This window comes from Dermochelys coriacea, chromosome 1 (assembly GCF_009764565.3).
Source record: "Dermochelys coriacea isolate rDerCor1 chromosome 1, rDerCor1.pri.v4, whole genome shotgun sequence".
NCBI lineage: Eukaryota > Metazoa > Chordata > Testudines > Dermochelyidae > Dermochelys > Dermochelys coriacea.
The window spans coordinates 29,382,808-29,401,023 of NC_050068.2; positions in this window are offsets into that span (position 1 = coordinate 29,382,808).

The following is an 18,216-nucleotide window of genomic DNA, read 5'->3' on the forward strand; positions in this document are numbered from 1 at the left end:
GATGTGAGGGTTTTGCTTGTGGCAAAAAAGAAGATAATTCCAATGCATATTGAAATGCCATTGGTTTTAGGTAAACAAATTTTATTCAGACACACAGTGTGATTGGGAGTTGGGGTGGGAGGGGGATGGAACTAGCGTGCTCATACTGTTCTTGCAAACAGTTATTTAACCAGATTCTGCTTTTATTTACAATGGTACAAATCCAAAGTAGTTCTATTGAATTTGACTTGGTGATTCAAAGATATTGGACCAATACTGGAAAACCTAGGGTTTCCTGTATTTAAAAAAAAGTCTCCTCTCATTCCTCTTGCCTGTAGACATTAGGAGGAGTTAATGCCATAGGCTGGGGATCAACCTGTAATTTCAGTTTTCTTGTATGCATTGCTCTTATAGAAACAATACAGTATATATTGTAGGAGCAATTAATATTAGAGCTGGTATTAAAACAATTATTTGTAAATATTTCTCAGGCGTGGCCAGTTAACTGTGCTATTGGTTCTTGGACCTATGCTATTTAACATTTTTATCAATGACCTGGAAGAAAGCAGTGATCACAGATAAAGTTTGCAGATGACACCACAGTTGGGGGAGTGGTAAATAATGAAGAGGACAAGTCACTGATTCAGAGCAATTTGGATTGTTTGGTAAACTGGGTGCAAGCAAACAATATGCATTTTAATACAGCTAAATGCAAATGTATACATTTGTATAGGAACAAAGAATGTAGATCAGTATTACAGTAGGGGGCACTCTATCGTGTGAAGTAGTGACCTGAAAAGAAATTTGGGTTTCATGGAGGATAATCAGTTGAAGATGAGCTCCCAATATGATGCTGTGAGCAAAAGAGCTAATGCTATCCTGGGGTGCATAAACAGGGAAATTTTGAGTAGGAGTAGAGGGGTTATTTTACCTCTGTTGGTCATTAGTATCCACTGCTGTAATAGTGTGTCCAGTTCTGGTTCCCCCAATTCAAAAAGGATGTTGATTAAACAGGAGAGAATTCAGAGAAGCACCATGAAAATGATTAAAGGATTAGAAAATTTGGCTTATAGTGAAAGACTCTGGGAGCTCACTCTATTTAGCTTAACAAAGCAAAGGTTGAGAGGGTGACTTGATTAGTGTCTAAATATCACCCACATGGGGAACAAACACCTTTCTCTGCTTGATGCCAATTATTAAGTATCACTGTAGCCAATGGCTGGAAGCTGAAGCTAGACAAATGCAGACTAGAAATAAGGTGTAAACTTTTGACAGTGAGGCTAACTAACCATTGGAACAATTTACCAAGGTTTGTGCTGGATTCTCCTTCACTGAAAATTTCTAATCAAGATTGGCTATCTTTTAAAAATATGCTCTATGGAATTATGTGGGGAAGTTCTGACCTTTTGTTATACAGGAGGCCAGACTAAATGATCACAATGGCCCCTTCTGGTCTTGGAATCCATGAATTTGTGAAAATGAGCAAGTAAGTCTCTCAATTGCACATGTGTGTTAGTCCCAGCTACAGGAATCATGACAATCTGTCCCTTTTTTTTTTAAATTAATTTCAAGCCCTAATGATTACAAAAACTCAAACGTGAAGCAAGTGCACCCTAAAGATTCAAAGCAGAAAGGAACTAAATCTTGCTATTAAGTGTTGGGTTCTTTTTATTTTTTTGAACCAGCCAGATTGGACAGTTAATGTTTTCTGAACATTTGAAGTTGGCAATAATGAGTCCACAAATCCCAAAAAGCTTAATCACAAATGGCTGGTCCATAACCGCATACTAAGGATTATTCCCTATGTGTGAAATTCACACCTAAGCAAAGGGCTGGAACAAGACTGGGGTTGTATTTTAAGGCCTGAAGTGATACATAAGTCATGGTTCAGCCCTCTGTACAGGGGTTATTGTATTGTCCTTCCGCTACTGTAGTCACTTAGATACTACACTGATGTGTGCTAATATAAGCACTGGATAGCCTTAATCTTTTATCCAGCCAGGGAGCAAAATCAAAACTATTCATGTTCATCCAGAGATCTGAGTTTGACTCTCTCAATTTTCACTTTTCTGAACAGAAAATTCAGGCAGCCAACTTATGCTGCCTACTTTGAACAAGAGATACCAACACTTTTAATGTAGGATATTACAGCTCTTTCCTGCCAGTCACTTTTGGGACAGCATACACCGCTTTCAGTCGCAACAAGCCTACACCATAATACTAGTGAACTAGACTAATACAATTGGATGTAAATTCAACATGCTACAGATATTGTGAACACTATTAAATGCTTCCACTGATCATTAAAAAGTAACCATAATAGTTCCTCAATGTCTTGTCAACATCAGAGCAATGTTCTTAAAAATTGTTTTTAATAGCATACCACTGGCAATAGAAGTATCGGATAAAAGGCTCTAATATGACAGATAAATGCTGGATGAGCTTTGTCTTAAAATATTTTTTTTTAATTCTAAATTGCATCGGAGTCTGATTCATGGTTTTGTTTTGTTTTAGACTTTAGTTTTTGGTCTCTGCTTCTAAAATGGAAATCTTCTCTCTTTTCCCACCCACTCTCCCAATTCTCTCTTGGACCTGTTCCAGCAGCCTGTCCTGTGGTCTTCTGCAATTGCAGATAGTGATAAAGACCCCTTTCAAGAGTACAGAGTGTCTGTTCTCTGGATACAATTGCTACCAACATCAATGGAAGTTTATCTTCTTGGTACAAGTTTGGATTAGAAATGGAACAGAGCCATAAAGTTTAAATTTAAATCCAACTCTTCTGAAGTTCCTGGATGTTCACACATCAGATTCAGGGACAGCTGCAAACAATGACACCAGATTGGAGGGTGGAGGTGGAATATGTGGTGGGTGTGAGTGAGTGGAACAGTCAGCTTCTTCCCTAAGAAGGGAGAGGAGGAATCTTGCATCCTCTTCAGTGGGGAAATATTAGTAGGAAACTGAGTTTGAAATTAGGCTTCTCTTACCTGATTTGCCTGAACACAGGATGCATGTGGCAGATGTATGCTATCAATGTATATAACCTCAGGTTTCTTCTTCTAGTGCCTGGAATACAAAATCCTTGCTGAGAACTACTGGACCTTTTCCGCTACCACAAGGACAAGTGTTTAAAGCCTCCTTTTTTTTTTTTTTTTTTTTTTTTTTTTTTTTTGAAGAGCAGATGACTGGGTGCTTGTCCTTGCCCTGATTGCATCTGGCTACTTGATAACCATGGTATTTATATAGGTACTACATACAGCATTACACCAATAAGTCAACCTTCTCATAAAAAGGAATTCTAAGGCAAGAATAAAGCTTTTAATAAATCATATCACTCTTGGCTAATTCATTTCTCCTTTAATAAGAAGTTTGCCAAGCCTCTAGATTTATCAACAACTTAAAAACTAGGTGAATTCGGGCATGAAGAAATAACTCTAGCTGGATTTAAACTGTTTATCTGCCAAAATATGCACACAGGTGAGTAATGTTTTGTAAAGGTCTTTGGTTTTGAGTCTCTCCTTTTTCAACAAAAGTCACTACAGACCAATAAGTAACCTGTCTAGATAAAGATTCCCAGGTCTGTACTATAGCAAAGATAGGAAGCAAGAAACAATTTGGGAATTTCAAGAAAACATGAGTGATCTTATTGGAAATGTTGGTATACAGGATTAATTCTTAAGAGTTGCACATAACTTTCTGCAAGTCAATAATAAAATGTCTTTGTAAAAGCACATGAAGTACATCATCTAATGAAATACATGCTATAGAATGCAAGCTTTCTGCTTATGGCAATATATTCATTGCTTGAGGAAACTATTTGGCCGAATGTGACTATCACTATAGGACTTCAACATCTTGAACAGCTTTAAAAAGACAAGTTTGTCTTAAATATCATTATTTTATTTTATTATTAACACAAACACAAATAGGCTCTGTAACAGCAAATGGTGCTTAGTGGCATTACGTACTTGAGTGTAAAGATTAAGTGCTGGATGAACATATCAAGGTACTGAGGAAGACCATATTTGTGGCTGATACCAGAAATAAATTCTTATGGGAAACCTAATTTTTTTTCATCCAGGCACAATAGTGGTAAATGCAGTGCACATTTTAGATTTTTTTTTTTTTGTGGATCTAGAATTCAAAGTAACATTCAGGGGATCTATAAATATGAGAAAACATAAATCTTTGGGATCTGTCCTCAAGGAATGAGCAGAGCCATCGTAGTGCTCAATTAGTTTCTGCTGTGCCTTGAAGGCAAACGAGTAGTACCATGTGACTTAGTGGCCAAATGATTCAGAGTGTTTGTCCTCTGTTCATGGCCATAAATAACTAATTTATCAGTCACCCATGCTCCTCGTACTTGATAGTATAGATTAGCTGGTGGAATTTGTCCACTACCCCGTATTCAATATTTGTTTCCTCAACCGGGGGAGGTGGAACATGGACATATAGTTAATGTCTTTGGCATCAAGTGTTAGGTTTTGGGGAGTGGATGAATTATTATATGATTTAGTTTGTCTGTTGACTGCTTTCTATGAAGCACTGATGGCATTTGAAAGGCAGTGAAATCTCTTCTAAATTCAATATAGTTTGTTACTTTGATGCCAGAAGAAACAGCCACTGGTAGCAACTCAGTCTTCTTTAGACTACTTTACAATTCAGTCCTTTCATCTGACATTCTATCACTTGCTGGCTTTTTTTTCTTGCCATCTTCACACTTGATAGATATTAGAAACAAACCCCAATATAAACATAATTTGAGATCAGATTTAATCCTCATTTTATGTATCCTCTCACCATGTTCTTTCACCCCACTACAGGGAAGAAAATAGTAAAGAAAATAACACAGCAAAGCTGACATTGACCTGCCTAATTTTTTTCCCTTATGCTTTTGCTCTTCTCTCACTTCTGATGTGATATGTTAAATCATATCTATGCTACTGTAAACTCTTCATGATGGGGACCTTGTCTTATATCTGTAAAAGTTAATGCACCCCCATGGCATGACATAAATAACTTACACTGTTCTCATTAGGTATAAGGACACATGTGTTTACCTCTAAACAATCGTGTAATGTCATCTTTTTCCTTAACCTATACTCAGTCTCTCTTTTAATGGCTATATGAAATGTGTACCAAAAAGACATTAAGGAGATGAGTCTTTTCAAAGCAAACAGATTTATTCATGCAGGCCTCTTATATACTGTGGAAAGGAAAGTCTAGTACCATAGTTTACCAGCAGGAGGAGCTAATGAAGTTTAGTTGACAGCCATCCTGACTGCCAGATAAACTCTTACAATTGGGAATACACAAAATTAAGACTCCATAAAACACTAGTAAATATACAACTCGGAAGCATTTTGCATTGGTATATTGATGGAATTAGATGACTTAGCAAGTCTCTTCCATCTCTCACTTCTCTGAAACTGTTTGATATCAACCTCACTGAAAGGTCTCCGCTCCTATCTCAATTCCCAGAGAATGTAGTTCTTGGTATAAGCCTACAGTTTGAGGTGGAGGTATAAATGCCAACCTGAGGAGATAACCTATGCTAGCTCTCATCAGGCACAAAAAATCCAGTAACTGTAGCTGCACGAGGCGCTAGTCGCCCTGTATACATATGATGCATCTTGGATATGTATGTATGTGGGGCAGCTAGCCACCCTTGCTAATAGCACTGTTGTGGCTCCACTATTTTCAGCATGCTTGCCCAATCAAAGCTAGCATGGTATGTCTCCTCGAGCTGGAATTTAAACCTCCAGCTTGAAGTATAGATATACTCTTGAAAATGTACCTTGCGTAAGTATGGATATTGTAAGGCAAAGCTGACTAATGCTTTATCACTTAATGAATGTGACAGACTGCATATATAAAGGCTGAAATCTTCACAGGCCTCTTTGGAAGAAATATGATTTATCATCAGACTGGAAACAGTGACACTTGAAATGAAGAATAATCCTAAACATTATAGGTCTCTGGTTCTTTGTTTTCACACTAGTCCAAGAACACGTAATTTTATGGCACTGATCTTCTAGCACACATGCTGATTCTGTTCTTGCATCATTGGATTGGGAATTGCTTTAAAAAAAGAGCCATATGCTTGGATGTCTGACTGTGACACCTAGACCTTAGGTGCCCTTCTGCAAAGGGAAATCCACAGCCTCGGAAACCAAGCTCCTATACAATGCAGGGGGAGAGTTAGGTACCCAAAGAATGGGAGTCACAAAATCCAGTAAACTGAGCAGGGAGCAACCTAAGCTAGCTAGTAGGAAATAATGAGAAGGGTATGGCCTAAAACCCATCTCTCAAGGGGAAGTAGGCACCTGATGTGAAGTGCTTCCTTCCACATCAGTATAATAAATCTATAGCTCAGCAGTTAGAGCACTCACCCATGATTTGGGAAACCTGGGTTCAAGCAGACTGGGGATTTGAATGAAGATCTCCCACATCCTGAGTGAGTGGTCTAACGAGAAGGCTATTGGATAAAAATGGTGTCTAATTTACTAGGAGTGAACTGAGCATGCTTTCTGGAACGGGGAGTCTCTTGTCTGAGGATCTCACTGGAGTTTAGGTGTGAGCTGTGCATTGGGACTAAGGCAGCTCTTAAAACTTAAGCACTGAAGATGTGATTCACAAAGCAAGGGAGGCAACTAAGTTCCTGTGTGTGGCACCACTGTGATCCACAAAACTCCCACCTGGCTTCTGCCTAACCCTGTAAGCACCTAATTTACTGTTGTAAAAGTTCCCTAGGCACTGCCTAAGATTTAGACCTTGGGTGTGCACACTGCTGCCTCTCCTATAGGCACTGGGGCACCTATCTCCATCTAAGCCCCAAAGCCATTCACAAACCAGGAGAAAATAAGCATTTGTCACCGAAGTTGCATGCAGGTCATGACTTAGTAGGCATGCTAAGAGGCTAGCTACTGGATTGGCTCTCATTCAAAATCCAGCTGAAGGAGATGGATGAAATGGTCCAAGTGCTACATTCAAGAAGTCAACCTACTTGGTTCTACAGCTTCTGGTTTACTTCTGGGTGTTAGTAAAAATGGATACTGATTTGTTGATCCATACGTTTTGGATACCAGAGATACCATTTTTGTCTCAGTGTGCCATTAGGTCAGTTCAGCTTAGCCGTTTAGCTGATGTGCCTTCATTTTCTCAGTTCTTAAATCTAGGTGATGAGAGCAGGGTGTTATTCCAACAAATTACCCTTGATTCTGGAATTTACTTCCCTGCCCTTTTTGGGACAGAGTCTCAGTTTGTCTGACCTTCAGGCCAGGGTATAAAGCCCCTATGCTTGATAAAATTTGTCCTTTGAGGTGATGGGGGGAATATAGTTACTGTATGCTTTCAATGTGCGTCAGTCGGGGAGGGAAATTGGGGGAAGTTGACTTGGTTTTAGGATGGAGCTGTGTATTTATTTGTCAATTACACTTTATAATGTGGCTTTAAAATTTGAGTACATGCATGTAGAGACATGTCATGGGCCTATTTGAAACAAAATTTATATAGGGAATTGCTTTTCCTACTACTGACATTCACCCATCTCTCATATGGGGATGTTTTTAAGAGCATCTCTGTGCTATTGTTGCCCTATTTGGCCTGAGTGGTTAGTTAACATCTGGGGCCTTGAGTTATTTCCATTAACAGGAGACAGTTTTCTTGCTCACAGTTTCCATTTTTTCAGCCAGTACTCTGCTCCAACAGTTTTCTTGGCTTACTCACAGGGCCATGCTGTCAGTTATTCTCTTTCAGTCTCCTGCTTTCTGACTGCTTTCTCTTGGCTTTTTTGCTGCTCCTGCTGTCTGCTCTCTGGTTTCTATTTTCATTCACACATGGATGGCCTCAACCGAATCAGTTCTGAGTTCATGCATTTGCATTCATTGTAGTCTTTCATTGTTTCAGATGTCACTAAGAAGGGGGGCATTTAATTGTTCCTCATTTAACTTAAATGGAAGGTGGCTAGTACAGCGTTTTTTGTTTTTTTTTGTTTTGTTTTTTTTTTTCCTGGCAGTTCTGAAGAATCAAAAGTTTTGTTTTGGTCAATCTGAAACCCATTTCTCCTTTTTCTTTTCAATTCTCAGCGACAAGTCAGAAAACAATAATTTGGGGTTGAACAAAATGTTTTGTTCAACCTGAAATGAGAACATTTCATTTTTGGTCCCCTTGAACTGTTTGTATAAAAGCAAAGGAAATGAAGGGCTAGATTCACAAAAGTGCCATTCACAAAACTAAGGAAGACAAGGGAAACTGCCATCCTACCCCTTTATATCCAACAATCCAGTGCTTAGGGCAATCCCCTAGGATTTTGGAGATCTGCATTGAAGCCCCTACTGTTGAGGAGGGATTTGAACACAGGCCTCTGGAATTAAAAGTGAAGGCCCTAATCACCAGGCTACTGTCTACTGAGGGACTGCCTTGGCTCAATCTCTCCTTTTTTTTTTAAGCTTTTTTTTACTCCACTTTTTACAAATTAATATTTATTGGCCAGAGAGTGAGAATTATTCTGTTGCACTGTAGTTAAAGCATTGACCTGGTGGGATCCAGATTTCAATTACTACTGAAGTATTTTTTTTACAAAAATGAAACAGCTTCTATAGGAAAGCTTGATTGTCCCACAACAGGTATCTGTCACCCAGTGGGTAGGGCAGGTACGTGAATGACTCTTCTGTTGCTCAGATGAAAACCCTAACCTCTGGGCTAATGGGTATGACAGGGAATGAGGTAGAGGTAAGGAGGGAATGGTAGCAGCACCACCACCTCCTTGGTTTTGTGAATGGCACTTAAGTCCCCTTGTGAATCTACCTTAAAAAAAAAAAAATCAAAATGGTTAGTTTCAGAAATGTCATCATGGACCATTCCAATATTTCTGAACTTTTGATTGAAACAATTAGATCAAATGAATATCAATTCATAAAATGTTGACAACTGGAATCTGGTTTGTTTTTTTGGGGGGGGGGGGGGAGGGGCAGAAAAAAGATTGAATATCTGACACCCACCCTCCAGTGTAGAACTATTATGAAAATTTAAGTCAGTGTTTTGCGTCAAGTATTTTAAATGCTAAATTAATAATGGACGGGCACAGAGGCTCTTATGTTTTGGACCGTCAAAAGCTTTACATCTGATAGTGTCAAGTCCACCCTCTGTGAGCTGGACTGTGTAACTTTACAATGTATCCCTGCACTAGGGGAAGTGTAGAACTGAACTGCTTTAGCTTGGGAGGAAGTCCACTTTCTAAGGCAGTCATTGCACACGCTTCACTGTCCTTATGCTATAGCCACTGCATGATTCCCTTTGTACAATGTCTGTCTAGAGGTGCATGCAGGCAGCTAGGGCTACAGCTAGGGCTACTTGCATGGCACTTGTGAAGGTGGGATTGATGGGAGGATTCTTATCAGTGTAGGGGAGGACAGTCTTCTGTGATCACTTAGATTCATAGATACTAAGGTCAGAAGGCACCATTCTGATCATCTAGTCCGACCTCCTGCACAACGCAGGCCACAGAATCTCATCCACCCACTCCTACGAAAAGCCTCACCTATGTCTGAGCTATTGAAGTCCTCAAATCGTGGTTTAAAGACTTCACTTGAGGGAGGATTCTCTGCTCCTTGAACCATTCCCATGCTACAGAGGAAGGCAAAAAACCTCCAGGGCAGATTGGAGAGGCCCTGGAGGAAAATTCCTTCCCGACCCCAAATACGGTGATCAGCTAAACCCTGAGCATATAGGCAAGATTCACCAGCCAGATACTACAGAAAATTCTTTCCTGGGTAACTCAGATCCCATCCATCTAATATCCCATCTCAGGGGATTAGGCCTATTTACCCTGAATATTTAAAGATCAATTACTTACCAAAATCATATTATCCCATCATACCATCTCCTCCATAAACTTATCGAGTAGAATCTTAAAGCCAGATAGATCTTTTGCCTCCACTGCTTCCCTTGGAAGGCTATTCCAAAACTTCACTCCTCTGATGGTTAGAAACCTTCATCTAATTTCAAGTCTAAGCTTCCTGGTGGCACTTTGACCATTAGCTCTGGTGAGAGAGTCTTTATATTCAAAAAGCCATTGCTGGATTACGACAGCAAAATGAGGTAAATGCTCTCAAAAGGAGAAATACTTAGAGTGGTTATTATTGGCCAAGGCAGGCTTGGGGCATGCCATTTAACACCCTGAGTGGTTAGACGTATGAGGTTGTTTCCTTTGGTCCCAGTCTAGTAAATTAACTTGGTGACTGAGCAAAAGGTCACAGCTAAGGTCAGTTACTTGTCTTGTAATAGGATGCAATAAAATATTTTTATTAATATTCAGCCTACTTCCCTGTTATTGCTAAAACATCTCAACTACAGCAGGCCTAATAGCTTCAATATAATGCTGCAGATGCTGTTGATTCATCTTTCAAGTACAGCTACTTGTTCAACTCATTTGCACAGAAGTGGCAAATTAGTAATGCTCCACTACAGTAGTTTACTATTGGTATTTAATGTACTAGTTCCCCTACAGTGGTTTAGTGAAACTATTTCAGATAATGCTTAGCAATATTGTTGCTTATGCAAATATCAATCACTTTGCATTTGTTACACTCTTCAGCATATAATCTCAATAGAAGTGATTTACAGAAGTCCCGTAATGGTCTGTTTAAAATCTACTGAAGTAACCTTATTTTTCTCCTGTTTTTTAACGATGAAACCCATTGTACTAGGGACAAAAACAGCAGTGCTAATGCATATTCACATGAACTGATAAAATATCTGTACGATTATGTGACTGACTTTATTATCATCAAATTACTAGAGAATGTGATGCCCAGTGGCTGCAGAGTGAGTAAGGATCATAGATATGCCTGAGCTATAAAGGTTTTTCTATGGATTGGAATTTGTCCAGAGTTCAAGGCTGTTCAGAAAGAGGGTAGTTGCTTTCCTCTACTCTAGTGAAGACTAGTTCAACTCCTGTTAGGGGTATAAAGTAGCCCATCCTTGTCTTTTATGTTCAGACTTCATCTGTCATGCAGTAGTAGTTTGATTATGATCACAACCTGTCCATGGAAGCCATTTGAATTGTGGGGTTTCTTTTTATTGCTTTACCTGAAAATCTGTCAGCTCCCACAGGCTGATCTTTGTGGTTTGTTCCAGTCTTGTTAGGATAGCTAGCATGATTAGTTTCATGCCATTTTTCTTGTCTCAGATTACATTAAACTACCCCATGTGGGCAGGAAAGTCAGTCCAGCTCAGCAAGAGCCATTTTTAATTGGGGAAGTAGTAGTTATTCGTTAGGTTATCATTGAGTCCACAGAAAACAGACATGAATGCACGTACCAAATTGTGCCTATTCAGAGTATGTAGCTGAATACTCATTGTGAACATAAGGAGTACTTGTGGCACCTTAGAGACTAACAAATTTATTTGAGCATAAGCTTTCGTGAGCTACAGCTCACTTCATCGGACCGATCACTCTCACAGATCTTGGGAGACAGGCCAGTCCTTGCTTACAGACAGCCCCCCAGTCTGAAGCAAATACTCACCAGCAACCACACAACAGAACCACTAACCCAGGAACTCTCCTTGCAACAAAGCCCGTTGCCAACTCTGTCCACATATCTATTCAGGGGACACCATCATAGGGCCTAATCACATCAGCCACACTATCAAAGGCTCATTTACCTGCGCATCTACCAATGTGATATATGCCATCATGTGCCAGCAATGCCCCTCTGCCATGTACATTGGTCAAACTGGACAGTCTCTATGTAAAAGAATAAATGGACACAAATCAGATGTCAAGAATTATAACATTCAAAAACCAATTGGAGAACACTTCAATCTCTCAGGTCACTTGATTACAGATCTGAGGGTGGCTATCCTTCAACAAAATAGCTTCAAAAACAGACTCCAATGAGAGACTGCTGAATTGGAATTAATTTGCAAACTGGATACAATTCACTTAGGCTTGAATAGAGACTGGGAATGGATGAGTCATTACACAAAGTAAAACTATTACCCCATGTTATTTCTCCCCCCCCCCCCACTCCACTGTTCCTCAGATGTTCTTGTTAACTGCTGGAAATAGCCTACTTTGCTTGTCACCATGAAAGGTTTTCCTCCTTCCCCCCTCCCCCCCACTGCTGGTGATAGCTCATCTTAAGTGATCACTCTCCTTACAGTGTGTATGATAAAACCCATTGTTTCATGTTCTGTGTGTGTATATCAATCTCCCCTCTGTATTTTTCACCAAATGCATCCGATGAAGTGAGCTGTAACTCACGAAAGCTTATGCTCAAATAAATTTGTTAGTCTCTAAGGTGCCACAAGTATTCCTTTTCTTTTTGCAAATACATACTAACACGGCTGCTACTCTGAAACCTGTCATTGTGAATATGTCACAGCTGAGCCATAGCTCAGATATTTTCTTTAACAGCATTTAAGCAATTTATTTAATAAAAAATTAAGTATGCTAAATTTGTGACTATATTTGCAATATACAGCTTGGCCAGCTTTGACTTTTAACCAGGAAGATCAGTACATGAATAGACAATCTGTTGGCTGTAACTAACTCTCTTAATTTAGAAGTACAATTAAGCTGTAAACTATAATAAAGAGCAGATGTTGCTACATTATCCTGACTTGATATCTTGCCTTTATTGTGAAGGGAAAACAGTTGTATTAAACAGTGAGAAACAGCTCAAGAAAAATCTAAGATAAAACACTTGAAAAATACTGTATTTTCAATAATTAAACTGAATGCTCACTATTCAAAGCCTGCTTCCCAGCCAACACTCTGCCCAAAGAGCAAACCAAAGAAAAGTTCCTCATACTTTCCCAACTCCACATCTTAGACAAACCTAGCACATCAAATACTTGCTCTTTTACACATTGTGTCTGTATTTCTAATTACATTTTTTTTCTGGGAAGTGGGCAACTCATGCCTATGTGTAAAAGGCTGCAAATATTCTCAAAGTAGAACTCCTTTTCTTTTGTAGTTTAATTCAATTAGAAAATGATTTTCCTTTTATATACTCCTTTTCGATGGTCTAAATGGCTGTCCAAGGAATCTTGCATGCTCCCTAGCACTACACTTCAAATTTACTTGATATCTTTAGTGTATCAAAGTCAGCAATTCAAAGTGTGTCTACAGAATATATATACAGCATACATATGGGTTCAACTCTAATACCCTCAGTGACTTGAAAGCAGGTTAACTGGTATGATGCCTCTCACCTGATAGCCTATCTTTGCAACTATGTTCAGCTGGGACATTCTTGCTGCCAGCTTCTTCCTAAGATTATCAGTAACATCTTTCTCAGCAGAAAGTTCTTCCTTCTGAAACTTCCTTTCTCTGATCTGTATGCCTTGGTGTGCTGCTCTTCAGAACAGTAGATCATTTCCCTGGAAATCTCAATATTTCCCCTGATCCAGCAAAGCAATGCAACATATATGTAATCCCATTGAAGTTAATGAGATTGTTTCTGTGCTTAGATTTATGCATATGCTTAAGTGGTTTACTGAATTGTGGTAATATGAGGTCAGTTTGATTATGGAGGCTCCCCTAGGTACAGCAGTTGTTTTTAGAGCTGCCTAGGGTTAGCTTATGTATAACATTTTGCCTTTATCTTTTACAAATAGAACTGAGATTTTTACATTATACTTAAGACAAGCAATTGGTAATACTCTGCCACTAATTTACTGGTCTTTCAAACAGTGCTACCTCTTCTCTTCTTTGGAAGAGAATTAAGGACTTGAATTCCAGGTTTGAAAGATATTCTTGCTACACTAGCAAGCCAGAGCCATTCATGACTCGCCTCACAAGCCATTCTGCTTGGAGCTTTTTATGCACTTAGATTGCTGATTTAAGAAGCAGAGTAGTTGGGGGAGGAAATTACTTAATTCTTCTAACAAAAAAATCTTCTTGAATAGAAGTTTGAAGGAAACTTTACATTGTGATTGGCACTTTCCCTGTTTGATTTGAATGCTCTGTATTTTAGAAAATCTTGCTTCCTCATTTAAATTTCACTGTCTCCATTTTTAGAAAGCACTTAAACGTCTCTGTGAAGGTGTTAATTTTTTTAAAAAAAGTAGCCCTTTGACCCCATCGTTTTCCTTTTGTCTGTGCATCCAATGCCTTCAGACTTGTTTAACTGGGATTTTTTGTTTTGCTTTTAAGAATGGTGAATGTTTAAGTATTAGTGTATTCAGGAATGTTCTGATGTTGTGCCATGACTTCAGCTTCTTGATCAGAATGTGAAGAGATTTAGAAGCAAAAATATATGTGCTCACTTCTGGGTGTTGCCAAATGCCTGTTTGTCCTTAATGAGCCATAACATCACCATCCAAAATAGTATAGAATTAAACTCAGTTTTTAAATCTTGTCTTTCATATTCAGTGAAACAATATTTTCTATTAAAAAAAAAAGTTATGGGGAATGTAATGACTGGGTAAGGAGAGAGTTCACACATATGCTCTGGAAAATATAATGGAACTTGTCTTTACCACCAGGGGGAAAATTTTGGCCAAGACACCTGCATTAATCCAGGCTATTTTTTAAAAGTGCCACAAGATCTTTAACTTCTATAAAGGCCAAATGGAAGATGAGTTTAAAATATCACCTGGAGTTCTGTCTAGTACAGTTCTGCATTGGACTTCTCAAACTGAAATAAAATAAGTGGTGTGCCGAGCCTTCATTTATTCACTCTAAGATTTTGCATGCCAGTAATACATTTTAATGTTTTTAGAAGGTCTTTCTATAAGTCTATAATATATAACTAAACTATTGTTGTTTGTAAAGTAAATAAGGTTTTTAAAATGTTTAAGAAGCTTCATTTAAAATTAAATTAAAATGCAGAGCCCCCTGGACCAGTGGCCAAGACCCAGGCAGTGTGAGTGCCACTGAAAATCAGCTAGTGTGCCGCCTTTGGCACACGTGCCATAAGTTGCCTACCCCTGTTCTAGAGCAGTGACCGGTCTCAATGACCGGTTCATGGATTGGCACCAGTTGATGAGATCTCCCTGACACGGTTTAGGAAGACAGCAAGCCAGTCACTGGTATCAAAGTTGAGCTAGAGCATCCCCTCCAGCAGGGAATCCCACGGACGAGGGAAAGAGAAATCTATGACCATGTGACTTTGTCACAGAAACATTCCATCAGGTGAGATGCATAGTGGCTATCGAGGGCTTCACAAATGCTCAGGTCCTGTAAATCTATAGGAAAGACAAGCTCGAGAAGTGCAATGTGGCAAGTAGAAGGCTGCTCTGTTGGTCTCCATTCTCTCTGGCATGACAGAATCCACAGTAACAGCATGGACTCCTCATATGACTTCTAAAAGTGGGCCGGGGGAAAAGTCATTTTAATTTTCCAGAATTTAAATTTTTATGGAAAAGCTGGTTTTATACTGGGAAAGATTGGGAGAATAACATTCTTTTTCCATTGAAATGAAACTTTTCCAAGAAACTGACTTTTGGGGGTTAAAGTAATATGAAAGAGAAATTTCAACCAAAATAAGAACTTTGGCTGCTTAACTTAAATTGTTTGCCCAATGAATTTTTTTTTTGACTTAAACATTTCTAATTAGCCCTGACTTTTGACATTGCTGATGGCCCGTAAATGGGTACTCTCCTCTTGAGCAGCTCCTAGCAGTTGGGTCCTTTTCTTACCTCTGGTCCCTTCCTGCAGGCTGCCAGCCAACACTGGTAGTCCTTCAGTGGCTTGGCCCTCTGGTCCAAAGGAACCCCGTCCAGGGCTTTTAAAGAGTTCAATAAATCAACAGTCTATTTGTCATTACTAGGTTCCTCAGCCCTGGGTCTGGGCCCTTTAAACTCAGCCCTTTGCTCAGACTCCTAGCGAAGCCTTGCCCACTTCTTGGGGTTTATACCACTTTACTGTGGCTGGTAGGGGAACCCAGGCACTTTCAATGCTCCAGATTCCAACCCTATAAAGAGAAGCCACATAGTGCTTAACTTTAATCCTTTGCTGCTATTTCCTTGAGCCTCTTCCTACTGGATCCTTTTGTCTCTAACCTTATCTTAGGGCCAGTGTTCTGAGGTCTTTCTCTCTCTGCACTCCCAGCTACATAAGTTCAGCCAGCCATTTTGTCTGGTTGTCTGGCTCATTTCCTTTGGCTAGAAAGGAGTAGCCTTCTTCACTCCTCTGATCCCAGACATAACTGAACTACTAAGCCCCTGCAGCTCCTTTTATCTGAGCATGCTGGGCTCTGATTTGCTGTAGTTAGCCCTTCTTGCCCTTGGAGGGCCAGGTCTCTCTAGCTTTCCAGATAGCTGATCCAGAGAGGCCTCTCTAGTGTAGCCTTTTATTTTAAAAAGAAAAGGAGTACTTGTGGCACCTTGGAGACTAACAAATTTATTTGAGCATAAGCTTTTGTGAGCTATAGCTCACTTCATAAAGCTTATGCTCCAATAAATTTGTTAGTCTCTAAGGTGCCACAAGTACTCCTTTTCTTTTTGCGAATACAGACTAACACGGCTGCTACTCTGAAACCTATACAGATCTATGCACAAGTTAAATGTATGAGTATAACTATATTTGTAACAGTAGTGTTAGGGCCTGATAGGTCTCTCATGGCTTGATCACAGTAGAGGGATGGTTCCAGCTGGAGTCTCCCATAGGGAGCTCAATTTTCCTGTTCTGGGCATCCCCTTTTTATAATGTGATTCTGTCTATACATTCTGCACATGTCCCATAAAGGTGTCAACCCTCTTTTCTTTTATTGGTCTGTGTCCACTGGAAACTTAATGGATCCCAATTTTCTATAGGCTGTGTATGTTCCTTTTTTTTTTTTCCTCATTAGCACTGACGCACAACCTGTATTCTGTGTTTAAGGCACATGTCAGAAACAGATGCACTTTTACAGTGTTTTTATGATCTAATATTAATCTTCTGGGTAATTTTTCACAATATTACCCTTTGGTAGCTCTTTTCCCATAACCTTAGGGCATCTGGTTATTTTCTGGTCGCTTATGTCATCATTTCTGGTCTCCAAGGCCTAAAATTGCTAAGCTAAACTCTTGCAGGCCTCAATCTACAGGTTCTTGTATTTCAGCTAATCTTACTCATGTCTAATATTTGGTTCCTCTAAATAGTGATCAATCTTGTACTTTATATTAGAGTTAATTTGTAGGATTATAAATGTAATTAAACGTTGATTAATCATAACCATAAAATAAATGCACAATAAACTGAAATCATTGCCTATGCTAGGTGGGCCTGGAGGACCCACCTTTGCTGCTTTTTTCCTCTCACCTCCCCTCTTCCTGGCGTTGGGTGTAGCAGAGAAGCAGAGCCACCATCCATCTCATGTTGCTTCCCCACTCTGTCTCCTCTCACAACTTTCCTGTGGAGCTTGGTCTCCAAAGGGGCTTTTGCTGGAGAAGGGAATGGAAAAAGATGATACCTAACCTTGGCTTCCCCTCTTCAAATGCTATGGAAGAAATGCCAGAAGAGATCTTGCACCTCTTCACTCTGGAAGCAGAAGAGATTGTCTGTAATCCCCTCTGAATCTAGATTTTTGAATAATGAAGCTTCTGTCCCCAAGATTCTCATCTCATGTAGACTGTAACTTTTTTTAATTGGAAAGGATTCAAAGTAACAAATTGCATTGAATCACTTTTACCTTCAAAATTTAAATATACAAAAAAATCATGGGTGGAAGAACAAACAGTCTATTGTGCATCAGAGTTCTGGAGTGTATAAATATACATTTATATCACTTAAGATTAGATAATATAGATACGGAACATCAAATTTAAAGCGATGAAAAATACAATCTGTTTTGCATTCATTTTTCTTTTGCAGCTTCCTTTTCCAATTTATTTATTTTTTCAATTTTCCATGTGTAGGCATTTTGAAATCTAGCAAATGATGGAACTTCTACTTATCAGAACTTCATATAACTGTACAAGTGAGAAATAAGAATGACGATGATCCAAAGTTAAGACCTAATCCAACAGGTACTGAAGTCAATGACAAAACTATTGACTTCAGTGAGGCAATATTTGATCTTGAATGTACAAACAGCTAATCAAGGGAAAGTGCCCAGCTTGTTCACCTATCTCTTCTCAATCATCATGCTGGCAGGGCATGTCATTTTGTTTTAATTATGAAGGACTACAGAGTACTCTTACCCTGCTGTTACATTCACGGATTACAAACAGAGAGGCTAAATAAAAGCATAAAATACTCTTGCTGCAAGGTTGCAATTTAACACTACTTTAATTCCTAGAATTCAG